Here is a 13651-nt window from a genome sequence, read left to right as displayed (position 1 = left end):
ACCCTGCCCACAGAGAGATAGCCAGTTAGTTGGGGAATCAAGAAATAGATCTTAAAAAGTTAAATTATGTGAGATTTAATAGTGTATATGTGGCTATAATTTCAGAAATTAAAAATCAGTCATCTTCTAAAAGAAAAAAGGGTAAAAATCAGTACAGGATTGATGAGATATTCCTCTGTAGAGGTAACTCATCCTAGGAAATTATTTGTCATTTCTGGAGACTGGAGGGAAATGCCAAATTGAATCAGGATCACCTGGATTTGTTTTGTGGCTGCCCTAAAAGATGGAATGTAACTTAAACAGCAAAGAAAAGCTCTATGATTCAATACAGTGGCTCTCAATCCTTAACATGCTTCAGGATAACCTGGAGGACTTTTTGAAACACAGACGGCTGGTCCTCAACCCCAGAAATTGTCTTTCCATAGGCTTGGGGTGGGACCCAAGATTTTGCTTTTTGAACAAACTCCCAAGGGAGATGGATGCTGTTGATCCAGGGACCTCATTTTGAGAACTGCCAACCTAATATATTATTTTGTCATCTCCTGCGGGGAAAAAGTGCATTTGCAGTCTGAAATGCAGTCTGCACGAGTCTTCAGAATTGGTGCAGAGCAGGAAGGCTGGTCGGTGGTGTCTGCAGCACGGTCACAGGCACCTCAAAGGGCACCCGTCCACTCCCAGTAATGCTGCTTCTGGGAATTTCCTAATGGCAAGGGAGCAGGCTCCCTCCAGATCCAGCCACCTTTACAAAACTGCTTTGTAGGGTTAGACCACAGAGAATGACTTATCCAATCTGGGACAATCAGAGTCCCTTCCCTAGAAAACTAAAATTGGAATGGAGTGGATCCTTCCAAGACTCAGGATATATAAAATGTGAATTCCAGAGTGATAGCCACTTCAGCCAGGCTGGTGCATACCGTCCCACAAGAGCCAATTGTTACATTTTTGAGAATTTTGTGTCAGTTGTCAAACTTAGCAATTATTACAAATCAAATGAGTTTACTTGTAATCAAATAAATCATATTATAAATGAAGTTAATAAATACACAGAACCTAATTCTTATTTTACTACATTTTTACTCTTATGCTCTTGGAGTTATTTATGACTGTTGTATCTTTGTGGTGGAAATACTATAAAATGGTGGCTCCTGCAGACCTCTTACCAGTTCTAGGCTTAAGGACCCCACCTTGGCAACTGGAAATCAACCACAGTGACTGTATTAGTCAGGGTTCTCCAGAGAAACAGAGCCGCTAGGATATATAGGTATTTATCAGAAGACATTTATTATGGGAATTGGCTCACGCAATTATGGAAGCTGTGAAGTCCCACAATCCTGCCTTCTGCAAGCTGAAGAACCTGGAAAGTCAGGGGCATAATTCAGTTGGAGTCTGGGGGCCTGAGAATAGGAAGGTGGGAGGTTGAGCTGGCTGGGCTAGCATAAGTCCCAGAGTCTGAAGGCCCAAGAACCAGGAATTCTGATGTCCAAGGGGAGTAAAAGGCGATGTCCAGCTCAAGAAGAGAGAGACAGGCCAGGCATGGTGGCTCATGCCTGTAATCCCACCATTTTGGGAGGCCGAGGCTCAGTTGAGGCCAGGTATTCAAGACCAGCCTGGGCAACATAGCAAGACCCCATCTCTACAAAAAATAAAATTAATAAATAAATAAAAGAGAGATAGAATCCACCCTTCTTCTTCTCTCCTGGCCCTCAACAAATTGGATGATGCCCACGCATTAGTCCACCAACTCAAATGCTAATATCTTCCAGAAACATGTTCGCAAACACACCCAGAAATAATGTTTTACCGGGGATCTGGGTGGGCTTCCCTTAGGCCCGTCAAGTTGACACAAAAGTTAACCATCACACTGGGAGTATTTACACCACAGAAATTGGCAAACTCTTGATCTATTGTTTTGTTGGCTGTCTAAACTTTAAAGTTTATGGAGAAAATGTTCACAATACAGATCAGGGTTTTTCAACCTTGGGCCCCATAGTTCCTTACTGAGGGATGCTTCTGGCCTCATGTCATTAGACACCAATCACATCCCTTCCCTAGTTGTGACAACCAAAAAAAAAAATCTCTGGATCGCCAAATGTCCTTTGAGAAACCAAATCTCTCTCTAGTGGAGAACCACCGATAAAAATTAAATTTATTTATGTATTTATTGAAACAGAGTTTCCCTCTGTCACCCAGGCTACAGTGCAGTGGCACAATCTCGGCTCACTGCAACCTCCACCTCCTGGGCTCAAGCGATTCTCCTGCCTCAGCCTCCCGAGTAGATGGGACTGCAGGCATGCGCCACCACACCCAGCTAATTTTTGTATTTTTAGTAGACATGGGTTTTCACCATGTTGGCCAGGCTGGTGTTGAATTCCTTGCCTCAAGTGATCTGTCGGCCTTGGCCTCCCAAAGAAAAATTAAATGTAAAAGTGTTGTGTCTGTAGCCATTACTTAGTAAATAGGACAAAAAAATTGAGGAAATAGTCTTCTAGTATTTGAAAACTATCATCTGATTCAGTTGAGTCTCTCCTGTCATTGACAAACAAGTGAAGTTCTGACATACATCTTCATTGTTCACTTTTGTCTTATTCATTGATTGAAGCCAAAATATCAGCCAGCATTCATGTCAGACAGAGCTGGACATGTTCATCAATTATAGCCATAGGTTGGCTAGGAATGCTGGAGTGTTGCAAAAATCAATGAAAGCATTCTGGGAGAATCAATGGGCTATATGGAATTTACAATAAAGATTATTGTGCAGTTTATTATTATTTATAAATTGTGTCCTCTGCATGCTTTATGTCAGTAAAAATTATATGAATATATGTGCACACCTTTTTTTTCCCCCAAGAGGCGATATTTTAAATATTTCCAGCACAGCACTGACCATGATCCACCTCCCATATTGGATGATTACCAGAAAATTGTTTAGCAAAGAAACTTGGAATATCAAGAAAAAAGAGTGAAATAGAGTTGCAAGAAGACACGTGAAGAGTAAACCGTGAAGAATAATCCCTGCTCCCCCACCCCTAGATCTCCAATTCTCTACTCTGGTTCTTCCTAGAGTCTGGCTTGTATCCCCGTCCCAAAAAATACCACTGAAGCCTACTACCGTATTTTGGCATGTTTAAGGTGCTCTCTTTTTTTTTTACATTTTAATGTTTCTGAATTCAGGATGCACCTTACAACCAATATGTTACAACCACCACAGTGAGGACTATGATGTTCTCTCCAGATATTCTCTTCAGGCCAACGCACCTGTCCCCCATCTGCAGGAAACAAGGGTTGCTGAGGGCACACAGCTACACCCTGCACTGGCATGACCCCAGGCCACAGGGACCAGTCTCAGCTGCAGGGACCCACCTCAGCCAGGGTTACCACTGCTTCAAGGGGCATCCCAAACCAATGACTGATGCAGAGATTCAAAAGCCCAACTCCATTGCCTCAACTCAACTCTAAAGGGTCATTCTATCTAGCTCCAGAGCTTGCCCCAAGAGCATGACAGAAGGTCTCAGCTGCAACTTCTTTGCAGTCCAGCTTCTCCCTCTGCCAAACCCAGCCTTCCTCATTTCCTTACAGATGCATCTCCAAGAGGATTCCCAAAGAAACAGAACCATTTGCTCACAAAGTAAAGAAATGTTTTGTCCTGGACTCATGGGTATGCTTATCCGTTTGGTAGGGAATTATTAAATTGGTATTCTAGTTTTTACATCAGTTATTTTTGTGGATATCGTTAATGAGAGTTGCTCCCTGGCCTGGTCCAAGTCTGGTAACACCAACAGAATTGAATTTAAGAGTGTTAAAAGTTGAACCGGGCGCAGTAGCTCACGCCCATAATCCCAGTACTTTGGGAGGCCCAGGTGGGCGGATCACCTGAGGTCAGGAGTTCAAGACCAGCCTGGCCAACATGGTAAAGCCCAGTCTCTACTAAAAATACAAAAATTAGCCAGGTGCGGTGATGGGCACCTGTAATCTCAGCTACTTGGGAGGCTGAGGCAGGATAATGGCTTGAACCCAGGAGGTGGAGGTTGCAGTGAGCGGAGATCGCGCCATTGCACTCCAGCTTGGGTGACAAGAGTGAAACTCCATCTCAAAAAAAAAAACAAAAAAGAATGTTAAAAGTTGAGAAGATCTTGGATCCTGGTAGATCTGCAAATATCAGTCAGCCGTGTGATGCCCAGGCTGAGACTGACACCCGCTGACAACCACCAGTGCCATCTTCTTTTCTTGAACATTCACAGTAATCGGATGGGGGGCAGCCCATATACCATAGCCAGTGCCCTTTTCTTGTTCCATGCCATTTCTTGTCTGCTGTTACCCGTCCTTCTATTCTCTTTCTCCCAAATCTTTTATACTGTTTTATTAGTGGTATATTCGAAATAAAATGAATTAAAGAGGGAGGTCAAGAGAAAAAGAGAAAAAATTCAAGATTAGATTAAGAAAGGAGGCTAGGCACCAAGGCTCACGCCTCTAATCCCAGCACTTTGGGAGGCCGAGATGGGCAGATCACTTAAGGTCAGAAGATCGAGACCATCCTGGCCAACATGGTGAAACCACATCTCTACTAAAAATACAAAAATTAGCTGGTGTGATGGCACGTACCTGTAATCCCAGCTACTCGGGAGGCTGAGGCAGGAGAATCACTTGAACCCAGGAGGCGGAGGTTGCAGTGAGCTGAGATCACGCCACTACACTCCAGCCTGGGTGACAGAGTGAGACTCTGTTTCAAAAAAAAAAAAAAGAAGAAGAAGAAGAAGTAACCAAGAATGCAAAAGTGCTTGAAGGAAATGTGAGAAATACTGCCTGCAACTCAATGGCAATAAACTTGAAAACCTAGAAGAAATGGATGATTTCTTAGCAAAAATCTAAGTTACCACAATTAACCAAGAAAGAGTAGAAAACTTTAATAAGCAAATGGAACAGAGAGAAAGCAAAGTGATTGTAGACCCCACTTATAAAGGCGCCAGATCCAGATGTTTTCCTATTGAGATCTATGCAGCCTTTGAAGAAGAAATACTCTAACATGATTTGAGCACGTTATTCTCAAACTTTTTGGTCTCAGAACCCCTTTCCATTTTTAAAAATTCTTGAGGACCCCCAAAAAGCTTTGTGTGGGTTATAGCTCTTGATATTTGTCATACTAGAAATAAAAACAGAAATTTTAAAAAATTAATTCACTTAAAATCATATAATGAACACTTTATATATTAATACAAACAACATGTTTTTGTCAAAAGCAATTATGGTTTCAAAAAATTTAATGAGAAAAGTAGCATTATTTTACACTGTTGCAAACTTCCTTAATGTCTAGCTTAGTGGAAGAACACAGGATTCTCCTATCTACTTCTCCATTCGATCTATTGCAGTATATTATATTGGTTGAAGCGTATAAGGAAAATCTAGCCTCACAGATATACATAGTTGGAACAGGGAAAAGTATCTTAATTCTCATAGAAATTCTTCTTTGATATTACCTCCAAGCTTGAGTAGCAGTCGTTTTTTAAGAGTTAGTTGCAACGTGGAATCTGAAACATTAAAATTCACTGGTCTATCTTGAATTTTGGATGGATCTTTTACTCATACTTGATTTTGTAGCAGAATCCATTGGTCATTTGGAAAGCATAAGTTCAGTGATGTATACAGATCTTCCAAATATTGACACATTTTATTACACAGTATTTTAAAAATCACATTCATTAATGCCACCTCCTCCATCTCATCAGAAAAAAAGTCTTTTTTGTTGTTTTGTTTTGAGACAGAGTCTTGCTCTGTCGTCAGGCTGGAGTGATCTTGGCTCACGGCAACCTCCGCCCTTCAGGATCAAGCGATTCTCCTCCCTCAGCCTCCCAAGTAGCTGGCATTACAGGTGTGTGCCATCACGCCCAGCTAATTTTTGTATTTTTAGTAGAGACAGGGTTTCACCATGTTGGCCAGACTGGTTACGAACTCCTGACCTCAAGTGATCCACCTGCCTCGGCCTCCCAAAGTGCTGGGATTACAGGCGTGAGCCACCACACCTGGCCAGAAAAGCCTTTTAATCCCTGGGCAGACATCAAGCTCATGGTGACAGGTGCAACTTTCCAAAATGCTAATTTTTACTGAAAGCTCACTTTTATCACTGGCAACAAATATTGTCTGCTGTTTTCCTCACATGACAGGCTCACTTTGTTCATTTGCAAAAAAATGTCCACCAGAGAGTATAAATTAGTTCAACCATTGTGGAAAACAGCGTAGCGATTCTTCAAGAATCTAGAACTAGAAATACCATTTGACCCGGCAATCCCATTACTGGATATATACCCAAAGGATTATAAATCATTCTACAATAAAGACACATGCACTTGTATGTTTATTGCAGCACTATTCACAATAGCAGAGACTTGGAACCAACCCAAATGTCCATCAGTGATAGACTGGATTAAGAAAATGTGGCACATATACACCACGGAATGCTATGCAGCCATAAGAAAGGATGAGTTCACGTCCTTTGCAGGGACATGGATGAAACTGGAAACCCTCATTCTCAGCAAGCTATCACAAGATCAGAAAACCAAACACCACATGTTCTCATTCATGAGTGGGAGTTGAACAATGAGAACACATGGACACAGGGAGGAGAACATTACACACCGGGGCCTGCAGGGGGTGGAGGGCTAGGGGAGGAGAAATACCTAATGTAAGTGATGGGTTGATGGGTGCAGCAAACCACCATGGCATGTGTATACCTATGTCACAAACCTGCACATTCTACACATGTATCCCAGAACTTAAAGTATAAAAAAAAAGAAAAAAATCACACACACACACACACACAAGTGAGATGTCATTAAAAGAAAAAAAATGTCCACCAGATACCCAACTCTGAAGAACCATAGTTTGTCTATTGCTTATTCTTTCTAGTAAAAGAAATATTCCAGGAGGAAAAAAAGCTAGTTCAGTTTGCAATTCAATTGCACAATGCTTTTTCTAAAGCCAACCATCATACTTCTGAATGCAGCAGGTTGCTTTCTGTGTACTTCCTGTTTCATCACACAGAATACTAAAAAGATGCTTATTCAAGTGTCAAGATTTAATAAAATTAATAATTTCTACTGCTTTATTGAAAATATGTTTAAGTGAAACTGGCCTTTTTTTTTAAATTTTCTTTCATGGGTATATGGCAGTGAAGACTACGATGGCTGGTAAGGTTTCATGCTGGTGTTTTGGTTCATGCTAATGTTACCAGCACACTGACTGTTGTTTTTGTACCTCCAGTGCAAATGTCAACATAGTGAAAAGGGCAAATAATGTTAGCGTTATTGTAAAAATAGCTTTGACCTCACCAATCCCCTCAATGGACCGCACTTTTGAGAACTGACGCTCTAAAATTATTCTAGACTACAGAAAAACTTGGAAAGCTCTCCAGGGCATTTTATGAAGCCACGATAAACTTCACACTGAAGCCTGAAAAAGGACCAATGAAAAAGCATATATACATCCTCATTGCATTTATGAACATAGATTGAAAACTTGTGCCTAAAATATTAGCAAATAGAATTTAGCAGTGCATTAAAAAACACACTATAGGCAGGGCAAAGTGGCTCAGGCCTGTAATCCCAGCACTTTGGGAGGCCAAGACAGGCGAATCATGAGGTCAGGAGATCGAGACCCTCCTGGCTAACATGGTGAAACCTCGTCTCTACTAAAAATACAAAAAATTACCTGGGCTTGGTGGCATGCGCCTGTGGTCCCAGTTACTTAGGAGGCAGAGGCAGGAGAATCACTTGAACCCGGGAGGCAGAGGTTGCAGTGGGCCAAGATCCTGCCACTGCACTCCAGCCTGGGCAACAGAGGGAGACTCTATCTGGAAACACACACACACACACACATACGCATACACTATGACTAAGTAGGGTTTATTCCAAGGAAATGTACCTAAATAATTAACCACATCAACAAATTACAAGAGGAAAAATAAAGAATTATATTTTTAAAAAATCCTGAGAAGGCATTTAATACAATGTAGGGGTCATTATTAATAATAATGATAAAAACTCTGAGTAAAGTAAATATAGGGAAATTATTTAAATGTGATAAGATTACTTAATAATATTCAATAGTAGACACCATTCTAAATGGTGAAATACTAAAACATTAAGATGTGGATCATCACTGTCATCATAATAATTCAATCTTGTTTTAGATGTTCTATGAGAGAAATAAGAAAAAATTAAGAGTAAGTATAAATATTGGAAAAACGGAGATAACGTTATTGCATTCTGCCAATGATTCAATCATTTTCCAAGAAAACCCTACAAGCCATTGACTTTTTAAAAACTAGAATTAACAAGGAAATGTAATATAGCTAAATTCAAAATAAGTTTAAAATTGATGTTTTTTCTGTGTATGCAATAATGAGATAGAAGTGGAAATAGGAAAATGTTACATTTAAAAAGTACAAAATCTTAGAAATAAAGAACAAAAAAGTCCAGATTACATGGGGAAAGGTTTATAAAATGTTACTGAAGGATATAAAGCAACACCCAGATAAAGGAATGACAAAATATGTTACTAGGTAAGGAGAAAAAATAACATAAAATCAATTTTCCAAAAAGTAATATAGAGAGTCCATGTTTCAGTTATAATTCCTTTTTTTTTTTTTTTAAGATGGACTTTCACTGTCACCCAGGCTGGAGTACAGTGGTATAATCTCGGCCCACTGCAACCTTCGCCTCCCAGGTTCAAGCGATTCTCCTCCCTCAGCCTCCTGAGTAGCTGGAATTACAGGCACCCACCAGCATGCACAGCTAATTTTTGTATTTTTAGTAGAGACGAGGTTTCACTATGTTGGCCAGGCTGGTCTTGAGCTCCTGACCTCAAGTGATCCACCCTCCTCGGCCTCTCAAAGTGCTGGGATTACAGGCATAAGCCGCTGCACACAGCCTACATGAGGAAAGATTTACAAAGTGTCATTGAAGGATATAAAGCAACACCCAAATAAAGGAATAGCAAAATATGCTATTGGCTAAGGAGGCAAAATAACATAAAGTCAAATTTCCAAAAAGTAATATAGAGAGTCCATGTTTCACTTATAATTCCTATGGTACAGGGTTTTGTAATGGAAGAAACTGGTCTTCAAGATCATATGGAAGTATAAATTTCCAATAATAGTCATAAAAATCATGGAAAAGCATAGTGAGTTTTTGCTTCTGAGCTAGAAGGCTAACTGCTATAAGAACTGCTCTCCTACCATAAACAACTACAAAAAAAAACAGACAAAGTATATAAATAACTATTTCTCACACATTTGATAACCAGCAGTAAAGGGCTTCTCTTCTCTTCATGGAGAGAAGAGAAAACACATAAGGTGAGCCCTACCTCATGGATTCCTGGATTCTTGGAATTCTGGAGGCAGTTTCCAGGATACAGCACAGGGAGGAGAAACCCCAACAGAACCCACTTGTCTCACTGAGTAGAGGAAAAAGAAATTGCAGTTCTGGGAGATTGAAGAGGTGAAATCCATGGAGCAGAATACTGGAAAGGAGAGAGAGGCACTGGAAAGAAAGAGAGAAAGACAGAAAGGAAGGAAGAAAGAAAGGAAGGAAGGGAGGGAGGGAAGGAGGGAAGGAGGGATGAGAGAGAGAGAGGAAGGAAGGAAGGAAGGGAAAGAAAAGAATGCAGAGAATGCATTCTCTAGACAATAAATGATAAACATAGTGTTTTATGTTTAATGTGAATACACGTAAACAGAATTAAGAGAGAGATGGAAGAAAACAAAACCCAAATGGAACCTCTAGAGATGAAAAACACAATATCTGAAATAAAGAATACTCTGGACAGCATTAACAGCAGATAAGGCACAGCAGAAGAAAATACTGGTGAACTTGGAGACTTAGTAAAAATGATTCGAAGAAAGAGAGAGAGATTTTTTTTAACATTAAGCCAGCATCAGTGACCCATGGGATAGTATCAAGCAGTTTAACGTGTCTGTAATGGAGCCCAGAAAGGTCACAGGTCTGGAGATACGTCAAGAATTAATGGCCAAATATTTCTCAAGTTTGACGAAAACTAGAAGACACTCAGATCCCAAAAGTTCATGGACCCCGGCAGAAAACTGCACCAAGGTAGATCACAGTCAAATTTCTGAGAAGCAGCGACTAAAGAACATATATTAAAAGCTGCTCACAAAAATTATTATATAAAGAAAAACAAAGAAAAGAATGACTACACATTTCCTATCAGAAACCACGCAGGCCAGAGGACAAAGAAGTGACATTTTTTAAGTACTAGGGGACAAAAACTGTCAACCTAGGATTCTATACTCTGCAAAAATATCAAAAATGAAAGTAAACTGAAGGTTTTTTTCAGACAAAGGTTGAGAGAATTCATCACCAGTAAACCTGTACTATAAAGAGTATCAAAGAAAGTTCTTCAGTCTGAAGAAAAATCATGCAAAATAAAAAGGAAAGAAAAATGTAGAATTGCTAAACATCTGGATAAATATGAAAGGCTTCTCATTTTTAATATATTTTTTAAAAGTAATTGACTATTTAAATCAATAATTGCATTAAGAGGCTGGGCACAGTGGCTCAAGCCTGTAATCCCAGCACTTTGGGAGGCCAAGGCAGGCAGATCACCTGAGGTCAGGAATTCAAGACCAGCCTGGTCAACATGGTAAAACCGTGTCTCTACTAAAAATACAAAAATTAGCTGGGCGTAGTGGCGCAAGCCTGTAATCCCAGCTACTTGGGAGGCTGAGGCAGGAGAATCGCTTGAGCCTGGGAGGCAGAGATTGCAGTAAACTGAGATTGTGCCACTGCACTCCAGCCTGAGTGACCGAGTGAGACTCTGTCTCCAAAAAAAATACATAAAATAATAATAATAATAATTGCATTAAGTGCAAATTGACTAAACAGTACAATTGAAAGGCAGAAATTATTAGACTGGATTTTAAAGAACAAATCAACTGTATGTTGTCTCATTGGTTTTTTGAAACAGAGTCTTGCTCTGTCGCCCAGGCTGGAGTACAGTGGCACGATCTAGGCTCACTGCAAGAATCTCACTTTAAATATAAAGTTAGAGGTAAAGGATGGGAAATGATATTCCCATGCAACCATTAATAAAAAGAAATGAAACTACCTGTCTTAGTCTGGTTGAGTTGCCGTAAAAAATATCTTAGGCTGGGTGATTTATAAACAATAGTGTATAGTTCTGACTCTGGGAAGCCCAAGATCAAGATGCCAGCAGATTTGGTGTCTGGTGAGAGCCTGTTCCTCATAGATGACAGCTTCGTGCTGTGTCCTCACATGGCAAAAGGGGTAAGCCTGGCCTCTTTTATAAGGGTCAAGCCTTTTATGAAGGCACTGATCCTATTCATGAGGGCAGAGTTCTTTCAAAAAAAAATCACCTCCCAAAGCCCCCACTTATTAATACCATCACTTTGGGGGTTAAGTTTCAACATATGAATTTTGAGAGACTACAAACATTCAGATCATAGCAGTGACTATGTTAATTAGACAAAGCAAAATTCTGAATAAGGAACATTAATAGGGAGAAAGAAGAACATTTCATAATGATAAAAATGTCACTGCACCAAGAGGGCATAACAATCTCAAATGAGTATTAACATAGCGTCAAAATGCATGAAGCAAAAGACGTTAGATCTCAAAGGACAAGTAAACAAGTCTACACTTATAGGTGGAGATTTCCACACACCACTATCAGTAATTGAGAGAACAAGTGGACAGAAAATCAGCAAGGATATATAAGACTTGTACATTATCAATTAGCATGACCCAATTGAAATTTATATAACATTCTGCCCCAAACATCAGAATACATACTCTTTTTAAAGTCCATTTGGAACACGCACTAAGATCATATTATGAAGCATTAAACAATTCTCAATAAATTTCAAATAATTAAAAATATACGGTGTATGTTCTTTGACAACAATGAATTAAACTAGAAATAACAGAAAAATATCTAGAAAACTCCAGTATTTGGAAATTAAACAATATGGTTATAAATAATCCATAGGATCAAAAAAGTAATCACAAGGGAAATTAGCAAGTTTCATTTTTTTAGACAGGGTCTTGCTGTCACCCAGGCTGGAGTGCAGTGGCATGATCATGGCTTGCTGCAGCCTCCACCTCCCCAGCTCAAGTGATCCTCACACCTTAGGCCCCAAAATAGCTTGTGCCATGGTCATGTGCCACCACACTCAGCTCATTTTGTTTTTATTTTTTGTAGAGATAGGGTTTCGTCACATTGCCCAGGCTGGAAATTAGTAAGTATTTTGAACTAAGCTAAGCACAGTAGTACACACTTACCCCAGCTACTCGGGAGACAGAGGTGGGAGAATCACTTGAACCTGCGAGGCGGAGGTTTCAGTGAGCTGAGAGTGCACCACTGTACTCCAGCCTGAGCAACAGAGAGAGATTCTGTCTCAAACAAACAAACAAGCAAACAAACAAAACCCTGTGGGGTGGAAATAGAAATCTCCAAGTCCTGAGAGTTTCACTGGAGACTTATCATATATTTAAAGTAGTAACACCAATTTTGCAGTTCTTCCAGAAAATATAAGAGGGAGTACTTCCCAACTAATTTTTATGAGGCCAGTTTCCCAGAAACCAAAACCTAACAAACACATTACAGAAAAATAAAACTATAGACCAATATCACTTATGAACTTAGACACAAAATTCCTCAACCAAATATTAGCAACTTGAATCCAACAATGTATAAAAATCATTATACACCATGAAAAGGTAGGATTTTTTTCTTTCCATAGCTTTTGGAGTACAAGTGGTTTTGGTTACACAGATGAATTGTAGAGTGGTGAAGTCTAAGATTTTAGTGTGCCTGTCACCCAAGTCCTGTACATTGTACTCAATATGTAGTTTCTTATCCCCCACCGCCCTCCCACCCTCCTTCCTTCTGAATCTCTAAAGTCTATTATACCAGTGTGCATGACTTTGCATACCCATAGCTTAGCTCCCACTTACAAGTGAGAATATACTGTGTTTGATTTTCCATTCCTGAGTTACTTCCCTTGGAACAATAGCCTTCAGCTTCATCCAAGTTGCTGAAAAGACATTATTTCACTTTTTTACAGCTGAGTAGATTCTATGGTGTATATATACCACATTTTCTTTACCCACTCATCGGTTGATTGGCACTTTGGTTGATTCCATATCTTTGCAATTGTGAATTGTGCTGTGATAAATATATATATGCAGGTGTCTTCTTGATAGAATGACTTCTTTTCCTTTGGGTAGATACCCAGTAGCCAAATTGCTGGATCAAATGGTAGATCTACTTTTGTTCCTTAAGAAGTCTCCATACCACTTTCCATAGAGGTTGTGCTAACTTACATTCCCATCTTCCTTTTTTAGCTTGTCTGTGCCAACATCTATTGTTTTCTGACTTTGTTTTGGTTTTTTTTGTTTTTTTTTTTTTTTTTTTTTGAGTCAGAGTGTCGCTCTTGTTGCCCAGGCTGGAGTGCAGTGGCGCAATCTCAGCTTACTGCAACCTCCGCCTCCTGGGTTCAAGTGATTCCCTTGCCTCAACCTCCCGAGTAGCTGGGATTATAGGTGCCCGCCACCACATCCAGCTAATTTTTTGTATTTTTAGTAGAGATGGGGTTTCACCATGTTGGGCAGGCTGGTCTCGA

This window comes from Pan troglodytes, chromosome 8 (genome assembly GCF_028858775.2).
Source record: "Pan troglodytes isolate AG18354 chromosome 8, NHGRI_mPanTro3-v2.0_pri, whole genome shotgun sequence".
Classification (NCBI taxonomy): domain Eukaryota; kingdom Metazoa; phylum Chordata; class Mammalia; order Primates; family Hominidae; genus Pan; species Pan troglodytes.
This window is presented reverse-complemented; position numbering follows the sequence as displayed.